We start from the raw sequence: 15253 nt of genomic DNA on the forward strand, positions 1-15253 counted from the left end.
GGTAAAGTTTCGCTCGACCAATGTTTTCCTATGATCGCAATCTTTGCAATGCGTTAACGCATATTCTGCACAAAAAATACAAAAATCAATAGTTCCAATGCGGTGACGCACGCGACTGCAATATTATAGATTTTATGCTATCCAACATTGTTTAAGAACCTAACACTATGATACCATGCATTTCTGCCCGTTATCACACCCCCAAATTTAAACAATGCTCGTCCTCAAGCATAACCTAAAGATTACTTTAGCAAGTCCACCACAAAGTTCTTTTCCTAGATTTCTCAAGGATACTTCATTCAAATCCTATATACTAGAATTTTCTTAAGTCTTATTCAAGTCTACTCTTAAAATATTTAAGACCTAGGGATTGCAAGTTTAACTTTCAAAAGGACTTTACTAAATTTCGGAACATCGCATGATTTATTTCAAAAAGAAAAATTTCTACCGGGGTGACAAAAGATTTATCCTTGCATAAAATTTTCTTTATTGCTATTATTTTCTGACCTTGCACTGATCCAAGTACCTTACCTTCGTTTTGGCTTGCCTCCACATGTGTCATGCGGACATCCAACTACGAGCAACGTACTCTTTCTCAGACTAAACTTATACCGATTTGGCATTGGAGTTGCGGTCATTGATTTATGCGTTGATCCTGGTAACTTACTTTCATTTTGGCTTGCCCCCACGTATGTCATGCGGACTTCTAACTACGGGTAAGTGCCTTCCACAACTTAATTCTTATCAACATGGGTTTCCCCTTTGCGTTGACAGTGGAGTTAGTATTCTAAAAAAATTGTTTTTTTTTTTTTTTTTGTAGAAGATAGCAAGGTCGAAAATAAATACCTCACCCCCAAATTTAAAATGCGGCAATGTCTCCATTTCCAAAAAGATTAAAATGAGTTATGTGATGTTCTAGAATGTGTTGTAAAGAGAGTTTGAAAGAAAGCTAACAAACCCCTAACTTCTAGAAATATTTCATGAGGTGACTATCTTAATTTTAAGTTGATTCTAATATTATGAAAGAAATAGAAGCATATTTGTCATCATTGAAATATTACTTGGAAAAGAAAAAGAATGCAATAAATTACTAAATTTATCTACTTGTTAGATGATTACGGTAATAAAAAAGGATGCGGTGATAAAACTTTGAAAAGAGAAATGCAGCGTGATAGCGCAAAATTTGAAATAAAGATAAAGAAGAGTATACCCCCAAATTTTGTGCTGTCGCCTGCATTGTATTGACGCATTCATCCTTGCGGCGATCTCTCTTCTTTGAGTTGCGATGATGGAATAAGATGAGTGCTTCTTCACGTAACATCTCCGCAATCTAGTGCCTCGATCGTTGTAAGAAAAAACAAAGAGAGGGTCAAATTATTTTAAACAAAAGAAAATCATTCATGCATTCGTTTTTGTAATCGATAGTGATGGTAACTAAGGATAAATCAGAATTGAAAAGATAAAAGTAAGAATTCCGAATGATGGAGAAAGGTTGAAGAATCGAAATTTCCAAAACTTATGTCCCTGATAAGTTGCGATCATTTGATAACACAGGGACCACTTATTTTTGGCTGGCTTGCTTACGTCCAAGGTGGCTTTTCTCTCTTTTTCTTTGCCTTCAAGGGTCTTTACTGCCTTAGAGCTTTTTCCCATGAATCCTCAATACAATTTCCCCCTTGCGTACATCAATTTGAGCGTAACCGGTTGAAAGGAATGGTCGTCCCAATATGATGGGCGCATCTTCATCTGCTTTATAATCCAAAATGAGGATGTCTGCCGGCAAGATGAATTTATCAATTGAGATTGTGGCATTTTTCAACTCTCTTTCGGGATGTATTCGAGATCTGCCCGCGAGCAAGAGAGTTTCATTTGTAGGCATAAGTGGGCCGACATTCAATTGTTTAAAGATTGATGGCGGAATTATGTTTATACTTGCCCCAAGATCGCATAGCGCCTGGCCACTGAAGGTCCCTCCTATAGAGCATGGGATCGTGAAGATTCCAGGGTTGCCCATTTTAGGTGGGATCATAGCATTTTATGCGGCAGTCACTATTGCCATATTTTCTTCCTCACTTTATTCCTTTTTCAATCTTTGCGGAGTCATTGGTGGTCGAGCTTCCTCGGGTTTAAGATCCAGAGGCAGAAAAGTGAATGCAAATTCAGGGTCTATTTTCTCGAGCGTCTCCAAACTGTAGGTTAGCGGAACTTCAGTTATTATCGCATTCAAGTTAGTCGCAATGCGCTTCTCCCTCACTTCCGCAGTCGTGTTATCATTTAGCGAGGAAACTGCTAAGCATTGTTCCTTTCCATTACCCCCAACATTGCGAGGGAGCTCAGTTGAGCTCGACAACGCCCCTTGTGGTCGACTTTTTAGCTCACTCGCAATCTAGCCCATTTGCAATTCAGGATTGCCGATGGACACGGCCTGACCTTGAAGTACCATCTCATTTTTCTCTATATATTGCTTCAGTAGGCCCTTTAAAGAAGAGAATTGCGATGGTTGTTATGAGCTGCTTGCTTGATTTTGCCATGGACTGTTGTTGCGTTGAAAGAATCCTGGTGGCCCTTCTTTCTGTGCCATAGTTTGAAAATTTTGTTGTTGATTCTTTCAAGCAAAATTGGGGTGAGTTCTCCACCGGGGGTTGTAGGTATTGGAAAAGTGATTATCTCTCATGAAGCATACTGACTATGGATTTGTTGGGCATTCTTCCATCAGGTGAGCATTACCGTAAAGGACACAACTTGCGTTCATCTGTGTAATTGCGCTAACCTGCTCCTTCTTCGCTTCCGTATTATTAATTGTGATGCCTTGTATTAAACTCATCATCATAGTCAGTTGATTCTGTAGGGATGCGATGGCCCCATTGTTTGTGTTATTTTCCTTGATTCTTGATCTCTGATTGCTTTCCCGCCAATCTTTATGATTTTTGGAAATGTGATCAAGTATTCTTTTAGCCTCCTTATATGTTTTGTGGAGCAGACCACCAACAACTGCTGCATTGGCAGCGGTCTACGAAGAGGGATTCAATCCTTGGTAGAAAATCTCCATTTGCAAGCAGTTTGGTAAGCCATTGTATGGATAGTCTCTTACCAACCGCTTGAACCTCGCCCAAGCATGGCTGAGCAATTCGTCATCTTCTTGTTCAAAATTGGTTTTCAATTTTCTTCTCCTAGCATTCTCAGTTGGTGGAAAGTACTTTTCATAAACTTTTCCACCACCTGTTCGCATGAAGTTATCTCCCTCGATTCGAAAAAGTATGCCCAATTCCTCGTCTGGTTACACAAAGAAAAGGGAAACATCGTTAGTCTAACTTCCTCGGTTGAGATATTTGGGAACATAAAAGTGTTGCAGATTTCTATGAAGCTCCGAAGGTGGGCGTGTGGGTCTTTGCCACGCCTTCCTCCAAACTGGCTAACAGCCTAGATCATCTGCAACATTATCGACTTTATTTCAAACCTTGATCCATCTAACGTCGGCCTCATGATTCCTGGAGAGAAATCATATAGGTTTGGTGACACATAGTCCCGGATAGGTTTATTGCATTCATTCGCTAGAAGGATGGGGTTGGCCATTATATTATTCGCATTAGCGGCCGTTCCTGCCGGTTGCTCCGCCATTCTTGGTGTTTTTTCTTGTCGTTATTGGCGGTCTCTCAATCTTCTCCTAAAAGTCCTCTCAATCTTCGGGTCGTAATTTGTTAGAGATTGAGAGTCCTGCAAAGAAATCAACAAAAACTACCGTTAACAAATTACTTTGCCGAAGTCCCCAACAACGACGCCAAAAACTTGATGCGTTATTTTATTAAGTGTGAAAAATGGATGATATGCGTTGATGGAATTGCGTTCTGCACTCAAGTTTCCCCAGCGGAATTCAAGTATAAACTCCCCTGAGTTTCCTGGTAAGTCCAGGGTCGATCACAGGGACTTGTGAAAATAGTTTGCGTTAATAGTTTTTAAATGAAAACTTTGCGGTAACCGATAAATAAATAAGTTGTTGGTTGGTTTGATTACGTTGATTGAAAATAAATAAAATGCGGCGGAGTTTGAAAGGAGTGGGTAAACTAGAAATGTGATGAATATGCGGTGAATGAAGGTTTCGACTAACACTCCCTAGAATGCGTTCATACTTGCGATCATGCAATATGCATACAACAGTAAACCACCTCTCGGCACGAATACCACGGCTTTTATAAAATGCATGCGATAATTATGTGATAAGTCTATAGGGTTTACACATAAACCTCTATTCCTATTTATGCGATGACAAGATGACATCCACACAAATATGCGACCACATAATATCATTTCTATTCCTAGGATGCATGAGATGCAAGTTGACAAACAGAGCTTATCTCTAAGTCCCTATCTCTTTCTTATGCCGATCTAATCTTACTCTCTCGAGTCTAGATTCTAACCTAGCTCTCTCGAGTCATTAGGTTCTTTCTTTAGATTCTCTCTCGAGTAGCTCTAAAGGGGTGTTGGGCACAACATAACACAAGACAATCGCAAACAGTGAACTTCCTAGGTCATGTTAGCCTAGTTCTTCTCAACCCATTCAACTAACTTAGCTACTCATGCGTATTATGAGAGTGAACAGATGTAGAAATAGAACTTTCATTGAATAAATATGAACATGAAGTACAAATATCAATGCAAGTAAAGTAAAGAGCCTGGTAGCAATTTCTTGCTACCAGGCGATTACATTGTTTCTACTCGTGCTCTAAAGATATTTCTCGCTTTTGTGAGAGTCGGCCCACTCTTCGCCCTTACGCCCCAATGTTCTCTCTCGAGTTGCCCTGGGAGATCTCTAGCATCACCGCTCTTCTCTTGCTCCGCCTTAAAATTGAAAAGAAAACTATAGACAAAGGCATGAACTAAAAATGGTGAACTAATCAACTGCTTAACCTTTCTCTGAAGAATGCACTTGGTATTTATAGGGTATCAAAAGGTGAAAGGCGGCTTCTCTTTCCTAGTTGTACAGATGGGACAACTTTAATTCCTGAATGATGCGCCGACTAATTATCATTGATAAAGTCTGAAAGTACTTCGTGACCGTTATCGGTTGTCAACTTAATGTGGATCCGACTGTCATCAGCTTTCTGTCCCATCACTCTTAATTGTCCTTTCACCAGATGCGCCCACCATGTTGCGCTGACTAAGTTGCGGCGATTCTTCTCGGGCGAATATTTACGAACGCAATTAACGCAAGGTCTTGCGGTAAAGTTTCGCTCGATCAATGTATTCCTATGATCGCAATCTCTGCAATGCGTTAACGCATATTTTGCACAAAAAATACAAAAATCAATAGTTCCAATGTGCTGACGCACGCGACTGCAATATTATAGATTTTATGCTTAATGGATGCAATTTAACATATTCTATCAACGCAATCCAACATTATTTAAGAACTTAGCACTATGATAACATGCATTTCTGCCTGTTATCAATAATATCATTCCCATCTCTAGGATGCATGCGATGCAGGTTGACAAATAAAGCTTATCTCTAAGTTCCTATCGCCTGTTTATGCAGTTCTAATCTTGCTCTCTCAAGTCCAGATTCTATCCTAGCTCTCTCGAGTCATTAGGTTCTTTCTTTAGACTCTCTTTCGAGTAACTCTAAAGGGTATTTTGCACAGCATAAAACAAGACAATCACAAGCAATGAACTTCCTAGGTCATGTTAGCTTAGTTCTTCTTAACCCGTTCGACTAGTTTAGCTACTCATGCGTGCTAAGAGAGTGAACAGATGTAGAAATAGAACTTCCATTATATAAATATAAAGATGAAGTACAAAATAACAATGCAAGTGTAGAATAAAGGTCCTGATAGCAATCTCTTGTTGCCCAGGCATTTACACTGTTTTTCTACTCGTGCTTAAAAGATAATCTCACTTTTGCGAGAGTCGGCCCACTCTCTGCTTCTATGCGCCAAGGTTCTCTCTCGAGTTGCCTTGAGCAATCTCTAGCGTCACCACTCTTATCTTGCTCCGCCTTAAAATGAAAGGAAGCCTATGAACAGACTCGTGAACGTGTGGAACTAAAAATAGCTGAACCCCTTTTCTGAAGGCTGCCCTTGGTATTCACAGAATATCCAGGGTGAAATGCGGCTTCTCTCTCATGATTGTACAGATGGGACAACTTTAATTCCTAACTGATGCACCGAATATTTGTCACCGAAAAGCTGAATGTACTTGTGATCGTGATCGGCTGTCAACTTAATTCGGATTCGACTGTCATCAACTTTCTGTCCCATCGCGATTAATTAGCCTTTCATCTAGATGCGCCCACCATGTTGCACTGACCAAGTTGTGGCAATCCTTCTCCAGCAAATGTTTGCAAGCACAATCATCGCAATGCAGTGAAGTTGCGCTCAACCAATGATTTCCTATGATCGCAATTCTTGCCTCGTGTCAACGCATAATCTGCATAAAAGCACAAAAATCAATTGTTCCAATGCGTTGAATGCATGCGACCGCAATATTATGAATGTGATGCTTTTTGGACATAATTTAACATGTTTTATCAATGCAATCCAACATTGTTTACGAACTTAGCACTATGATAACGTGCATTTTTGCCCGTTATCACACCCCCAAATGTAAACAATGTTTGTCCTCAAGCATAAGCTAAAGATTTCTTTTAGCAAATCGACCGCAATGTTCTTTTCCTAGATTTCTCAAGGATACTTCATTCATCTCTTATACACCAAAATTTCCTTAAGTCTTACTCAAGTCTCTTCTTAAAATATTTCTAAGACCTAGGAACTGTAAGCTTAACCTTCAAAGGGATTTTACTAATTTCCGGAATATCGCATGATTTATTTCAAAAAGAAAATTTTCCACCGGGGTGTCAAATGATTTTATCCTTGTATATTTCTTGACATTATTATTTTTTTCTGACCTTGTACTGATCCAAGTGCCTTTCCTTCGTTTTGGCTTGCCCTCACGTGTGTCATGCGGATATCCAACTACGAGCAATGCACTCTTTTTCAGACTAAACTCATACCTACTTGGCAGCGGAGTTGCGGTCATTTATTTATGCGTTGATTCTGGTGACTTACTTTCGTTTTGGCTTGCCCCCACATGTGTCATCCGAACATCCAACTACGGATAAGTGCCTTTCATAACTTAACTCTTATCAACATGGATTTTCCATTGCGTTGACAGTGGAGTTGTTTTATTTTATTTTTTTCAAAATAGCAAGGTCGAAAATAAATACCTCACCCTTAAATTTAAAATGCGGCAATGTCCTTATTGCCAAAAGATTGAGATAAGTCATGCGATATTCTTAGAAAGCTTCGTAAAGAGAGTTTGAAAGAAAGCTAGCAAACTCCTAACTTCTAGAAACATTTTATGAGATGACTATCTTAAGATTAAGTTGACTCTAGTATGTACGAAAGAAATAAAGGCATGTTTTTCATCATTGAAATCATACTTGGCAAAGAGACAATATGCGGCGATTTACTAAATTTATCCATGTAAAATGTTTGTGGTAATAAAAGAGGATGCGGTGATAAAACCTTTAAAAACTTACATGCGATGCGATAGTGCGAAATTTGAAATAGAGATAAGGAAGAATACACCCCCAAATTTGCACTGTCGCCCGTTTTGTGTATTAACGCATCCATCTTTGTGGCGATCTGTCTTCTTTGGATTGCGGTGATGGAGTAAGATAAGTGGCTTCTTCGTGTAACATCTCCGCAATCCAGCGCCTCGATCGTTGCAAGAAAAATAGAGAGAGGGTCAAATTATTTTAAACAAAACAAAATTTGTTATCGCAATCTCCATTTTTTTTAGAAATAGAATAAGGATAGATAAAGACTGAAAAGATATAGTTAAAATTCCGAATAGTAGAGAAGAATTGAAGAATTGATGCTTCCCAAAACTTGCGTCCCTGATAGATTGCGATCGTTTGATAACGCAAGGACCACCTACTTCCTTCTTTATTCAAAGTTCTTTAGTTCTACGGAGTCGACTTGGCGATGCCAACCTTCTCCATAATATGCCTTTACTTGCTGCCCATTAACTTTGAATATGTTGGTTCCGTCATCATTTGATAATTCAACCGCGCCATGCGGAAATACTTGTCTAATTATGAATGGTCCAGACCAGCGTGACTTTAGCTTTCCCGGGAAGAGCCGCAGATGTGAGTTGAAGAGTAAGACCTTTTGCCCGACTTGGAGGTTCTTACTGCATATGCGTTTTTCGTGTCAGCACTTGGTGCGCTCTTTGTAAATCTTTGCATTTTCATATGCGTTAATCCTCCATTCTTCTAGCTCGACTAGTTTCATTTTTCGCGCTTCTCCTGCTTTATTCAAATCAAAGTTCAACTTCCTTACTGCCCACAATGCCTTATATTCCAGCTCCAGAGGGAAATGACACGCATTACCAAATACCAACACATATGGGGACATACCTATTGTTGTTTTAAATGCAGTTCGGTATGCCCACAACGCATCGTCAAGCCTCGTTGCTCAGTATTTTCGTGAAGGCCTTACTACCTTTTCAAGTATTAGCTTAATTTTTCAATTGGATACTTCGGCCTGACCATTCATCTACGGATGGTATGCGGTGGCCACTTTGTGGAGAATGTTGTATTTGCGCAGCAGCTCCTTGATATTATGATTAACAAAGTGAGAACCCTCATCACTTATGATGGTACGAGGAGTGCCACAACGAGTGAAAATATGTTTCTTCAGGAATTGGGAGACTACCGCTGCATCGCTTGCGATGCTTGTTATTGCCTCTACCCACTTGGATACATAATCGACGGCTAACAAAATGTAATGTTTACCATTCGAAGGCGGGAATGGTCCCATGAAATCAATTCCCCATACATCGAACAATTCAAGCTCCAAGATAGTGTTCATTGGCATTGCATGTTTCCATGAAATGTTACCAGTGAGTTGGGACAGATCGCATTTCATGGCGTAGTCAGCTACATCCTTGAACAGTGTAGGCCAAAAGAATCCACTTTGTAAAACTTTGACTGTGGTGCACTGTCCTCCAAAGTTCCCACCATATGGTGACTCATGAAATTGAGATAATCTGTGGATTTGAGCAGCATTTGGTATGCATAATCAAAAAATCTGGTCTGCCCCTTTTTTATACAGATTCGGCTCATCCCAATAATAATGTCTGCATTCATTTTTTAGCTTCTTCTGTTGGTGATAGGTGTATTCTTTAGGAAATTGCTCGCAAACCAGATAATTGACTATGTCTGCATACTACTTTAATATGGAACAGCTGCTCATCCGAGAACACCGCACTCATCTCAGACTCATTGCGGTCAACCTTAGGATTTTCCAGTCTAGACAAGTGATCTGCAACTTGGTTCTCCGTCCCCTTTCGATCAATTATTTCTATCAAATTCTTGAAGAAGGAGAACCCATCTGATCAACCTCGGCTTTGCGTCCTTCTTTGTCATTAAGTGCTTTATTTTCGAATGATCAGTATGGATGAGTACCTTTGTTCCCAACAGATATGCCCGAAATTTTTCCAACGCAAAACTTACCGCCAGAAGCTCTTTCTCTATGATGGTATAATTTGTCTAAGCAGGGTTTAATGTTTTACTCGCATATGCGATGGGATGCAAGATTGCTTTTCTCTTTTGCACTAAAGCTGCTCTCATCGCATACCCACTTGCGTCGCAAATTATTTCAAAAGGCAGTGTCCAATCAGGTGCAATCAACATGTGTGCGGTAATCAGCGCATTCTTCAAAACTCTAAATGCGTTGAGGCAGTTGTTGTAAAACTCAAATTTTCTGTCAACCTCTAGCAACGCACTCAGTGGTTGTGCTATTTTCGAAAAATCTTTGACAAAGCGTCTGTAGAATCTAGTGTGCCCCAAGAAGCTTCGTACAACCTTCATGCTTGTTGGAGGTGGAAAATTTTCAATTGCTTCGATTTTTGCTTTGTCCACCTCCAACCCATCCTAGGAAACATTGTGTCCCAACACTATACCTTCCTTCACCATAAAATGACATTTTTCCCAATTGAACACCACTCTTCGCATCTCTTCAGTATCATCTCCAAGTTGGCTAGACAGACTTCATAAGTGTTCCCATAAATAAAGAAGTCGTCCATAAAGATTTCGACAGAGTCCTCGAGATAATCCGAAAAGATGGCCATTATACACCTTTGGAACATGTTTGGCGCATTGCAGAGGCCAAACGGCATGCGGCGAAAAGCGAAGGTCCCATATGGGTAGGTGAATGTGGTAATATCTTGGTCTTCTGAAGCTATCATAATTTGGTTGTACCCGGCATAACCATCCAGAAAGCAGTAAAAGTCATTTCCTGCTAGTCGATCTAGCATTTGATCAATGAATGGCAGAGGAAAATGATCTTTCTTTATGGTCGCATTTAGCTTGCGTAGTCCATGCAAATGTGTCATCCAGTGATGGTCCTTTGCGGTATTAATTCATTATTTTCAATCGGGACTACCGTCATGCTGCCCTTATTCGACACACACTGCATGGGGCTGATCCACGTGCTATTTGCTATACAATATATGATGCCCACATCTAACCATTTTATAATCTTCTTCTTGACGACCTCTTTCATCGCAGGGTTGAGTCTGCGTTGATGTTCGATCGTTGCTTTGTGGTCCTCTTCAAGACGAATGCGGTACATACGGTACACTGGGCTGATTCCTCAAATGTCGGCGAGCGTCTAGCCAATTGCTCGTACATGCTTCCTTAGAATCCTCATCAACGCATTCTCTTGGACTTCATTAAGCTCAAAGGAAATAATAATAGGCAGCTTCTCATTCTGCCCCAAAAATGCATACTTTAAATGGGTCGGTAGGGTCTTTAATTCTAGTGTTGATGGTTCTACTAGGGATGGTTGCTTGTTTTTCTTTCTTCTTTTTCTGTTGGCCCTTCTTCTTGCTTTGCGACCATTTCTTCTTTCTTTTTTGTTTTTGTCATGATCGCATTACAGGCAGCAACGGATGCGCTGGCATCCTCTTTTTCATTCTCTTCATCAAACTTTTCTTCTTCAATCACATTTTGGTCATTATCTGAATCATGCAGGTCTTCTTCATCTGGAAACTTCATGGCACGAATTATATTGAACTTGAGCTTCTGTCATTGATGCTTAAAGTGATCTCTCCTTTATATACATCAATATGAGTGCAACCTGTTGATAAAAATGGTCGCCCTAGAATGTTGGGCACATCTTTGTCGGCCTCGTAGTCCAATATGATGAAGTCGGCTGGTAGGATAAATTTGTCAATGGTTTGAGCACGTCCTTCACCTTTCTCTCTGGATGAACCAGAGATCTATCAGCCAGTTGGAGAGTCACGGTTGTGGGCACAAGTTTCCCTACATTCAGCTGCCTAAAGATTGACAGAGGCATCAAATTTATGCTGGCTCACAGGTCACATAAAGCTTGCCCGATGTACAGTCCTCCTATGGAGCATGGTATAGTAAAGCTCCCAGAATCGATCATCTTCGGTGGAATTATTGATTTTGAACTTTGCGTTAACGCCACCGTGGCAAATTAACCAGCTCCCCTCTTCTTAGTTACCATATCCTTTAGAAACTTTGCGTAGGCAAGCATCTCCTCAATCGCTTCATTGAAAGGAATGTTAATATGTAATTGCTTTAACATAGATAAGAAGCGTTGGTACTGTACCTCTTCGTTCTTTTTCTTCCTTAGTCTCTGTGGGAAAGAGGATAACTGCACTTTCACAATTCCCATCTTAGTTGGCTTTGAGGTCGACGCAACCTCTGGTTCTACTACTTCTTTTTCTCTATCTTCTTCTTGCGTCACTGCAACTTCAGGTTCTGCCGCAATGGGAGCTGTCCGACTAAGCTCCTTCTTTTCTCCTTCCACAGTCTTCCCACTTCGCAATGTCACAACCTGACATTGCTCTTTACCTGATCCCCCCGGGTTGCGTGGGAGTTCTTGAACTCGGCAGAGCCCCTTGCAATCTGCTCTTCAACTCACTCGCAATCTGGCCCATCTGTAATTATAGGTTGCATATGGACGTAGCCTGACTTTGAAGCACGGTTTCTTTTTCTCTATGTATTGCTTCAATAGGCTTTCCAAGGAAGAGGATTGCGGTGGTTGTGAGCTACTTGTTTGATTGTTTGTCTGACCGTTGTTTTGTGGGAAGAATCCTAATGGCCCTTCTTTCTGTGCCACAGGTTGGAAATTCTATTACGTGAGAATGAAACCTGCATTCCTATTTTCCTGTTGAATAATAACTAAGAGAATCTGACTAAGTATGAAACCCTGGGCTAAAAAGGAAAAACTCTCGATGTTGAATAAATGTTTTTCGAAAGTTGGAATTAAATTAAGTGCAAAGTTAACACGGAACCAGGCGATTGTTGCTAAACGCATAAAAATAATTGAGTCAAATCCAGTGTGATTTGAGAGCTTGACTCTTGGATAAAGCTTGGAAAATAGCTAAGTATTAGACAATGCATTGGCCTTGTGCTAAGCGTTGGTGTTGTGCCATGCATTGGCCATTAGAATTGTAGAGGTTATTTAGGTATTGAAAGAGGCTGATGTATGGCTGAGAGGAAAGGCTATGTGGGGACAAGCATGCGGTAGCCTAAGTTTGAGAGGTTAGTAGAGCATGCGGTAGCCTCAAGTTGTGCGGACATAGGCGCAAGGTGCTGGAGATGCGTACGCGGGTTGATCATGTATGCGGTGATGCTACACGATGGATGCGACGATGCTATGAAATGGTGTTACCCGGCAACACCATGTGATGGTGCTATGCAGCAACACCATACGATGGTGCTATGCGGCAACACCATGCGATGGTGCTATGCGGCAACACCATGCGATGGTGCTATGCGGCAACACCAGGCGATGGTGCTATGCGGAAACACTACGCGATGGTGCAATGCGGCAATGAGACAAACCATGGTGAATTGTCTTTGCGTTGCTAGGGTTTGGGGTAATAAGGTTTAAGAGAATGGTTGCATTGGTCTTGAGCATGAGACTAAGGGCGTCGACAAGCAACTAAGACATACATGCGATGGTCATAGGGAATGCGTTAACAAGAGGCTAGGCGATGGTAAGTAATACCATGAGGTGTTGAGTTGAGACTCAGCTTGACTCAGGGATTGACATGCGTTGGGGATGTACTATATACGGTTGACATCCGAGGCTTGTAGATGCATAGGACAAGGCTTGAGTAAATAGTATATGGTGGAAGAAGGCTAGTCATAATCCTAATCGAGCGCATAAGGCAAAGGTAAGCTATGCGGTAGACGGCATGCGACCAAGGGGGAAACCTTGCGAGCATCTAGTATATGCGACCAAGTTGCGTCAATGGGATACACAAGGTAGGGTTGGATGAATGCATATGAAGTTAGATGGGTTCATATGAGATTGAATAAACGCAATCAAGGTTGTCATCCGGACATATGGCCTATCGGGAGGAAATCTTAGGCCGTAAGCAAATAAGGTGGATGCACGAGAAGACATGTAAATTTAAGCACTAAGTGCTGGCTAAGGAAGAGAAGGACACCTTAGGTTGCATTGATATGAAGATTGCGTTGATAGTGTGAGTAAAAGACACATCAAACAGGAGGTGGAAGAGGCTGGGCGTTGGCAGAAGATGAGGAATACACCTGGATGTGATCAATGGAGAAGGTGTCGGGTAAAAGAGAAGGATGAGATACCTACAAAAAGGGCAGAACGCCTCATTTTAACCCACAAACCATTTAAGACCATAAAAACTACAAAGGAAAGAGAGAGTTAGAGATATTCGTACATTGAACGAGGGAAGAAGGGCATTGATCGGGCGGAGGTATGAGTAGAGGTGCCGAAGTAAGCTGGGTGTATGGACAGACGCCTAGGCTAAATTCAAACGAGAAGTTATTCTGGACCAATCGTGCAAATCAGGTGATTTTTTGACCAAAAGTTTCTAAATTAAATGTAGATTCAGTGTGAGGGCTGCTTTAACAAAATTCTAAATCTAAGCCTATCAAATTCAAGGAAAACCAAGATATGCTCACCAGTGGGGAAGCAGTCGGGCCAGGGGGAGTAAACTTGAGACTCTAAACTTTCGCCAAGGAGTTTCAAGGCAAAACTTTAAGGTAATTTGGTTAATACATTTTCACACATTTTTTAAGAAGGAAATGTCTTGAGATAAGGCCCGAAAGAGTGAGTAATCTAAGCTTAAATTTAAATCTGAAATAGGGTCTAGCGAAGGAACAAATGAAACCGGGTGAACTAGGAAGAAAGATCTCAGTGGGTTATTGTGAGTGGTTTCTGCTTTTACTCTTAAAGCATATTTAGAATTAATATGTTGTAAGTTATAATATGAGGTGAATATGACGTTGGGATGGTCAGGGGGTCTGTGAACCTAGAACCTGAGCCCAAAATAAATCCTTACAGGATAGTCAGGGGACCAGAGAGTCTAGTTCCTAAGCCTGTGGGAAGGAAACACCTTGAATGGGATGGTCAGAGGGCCGACGGGCCTAGCTTCTGAGCTCATGTAAAGGGAAACTGTGTGCACATAGGTTGATATTTTTAGATATGAAATGTTAACTATTTACTGTGTGTGTAGGTAGATTTGTGAAAAGCTTCATGGTATGATGGAGGCGCAGACTTAGTTCCTGAGGTTGAACCTTTATGGAACTTTTTGGATGATGAAGCAACATTTGCCTCACCAACCTTCTTTTCTTGCTTTTCAACAAAGATTGGAAAGTCTGCAACTCATAGAGTAGAGTTGTAAGGTTGTAATTAACCTTGTTCAGAAGAGCATTGCTCACGAAATGAAGGAAGCTTTCTAGTAACGATTCCAGAATTATGCTAACTTGGTTGGCCTCATCGATGCTCGACCCATTCATCTCCGCCATGATGAAATGGACTATCATATTCAGAACATGTTCACGAACAGATGTTCCCTCCTTCATCTTGGAGTTGAAGATGATCTTAAGAGCGTCGTGCCTGAATTGTATGGATGGTTGTTTGAACATTCCCTTCAAGGACTCCATGATCTCGCGTGCAATGATCATGGGCTCATGCATCTTGACCAAAACATTGTGAAGGTTGGCCAAGACATATGCTCAGGACTTTTCGTTCGCTCGTGTCCAACGCTCGTACGCCTCTTGAACATTTTGAGCGGCGTTGGGAGGTGGAATATGAGGACAATCCTCCATAAGGACGAACCCTAAGTCATCGATGATTAGCATCGTGTTAATGGTATTCTTCCAACTAGCATAATTCTCGCCCGTTAGTTTATCAGTGGCTAAAAGTGAAAGGGTAGCGGTAGTCATAATTATA

This window comes from Benincasa hispida, chromosome 9, assembly GCF_027475165.1.
Source record: "Benincasa hispida cultivar pf3 chromosome 9, pf3_genome.v1.1, whole genome shotgun sequence".
In the NCBI taxonomy this organism is placed as follows: Eukaryota; Viridiplantae; Streptophyta; class Magnoliopsida; order Cucurbitales; family Cucurbitaceae; genus Benincasa; species Benincasa hispida.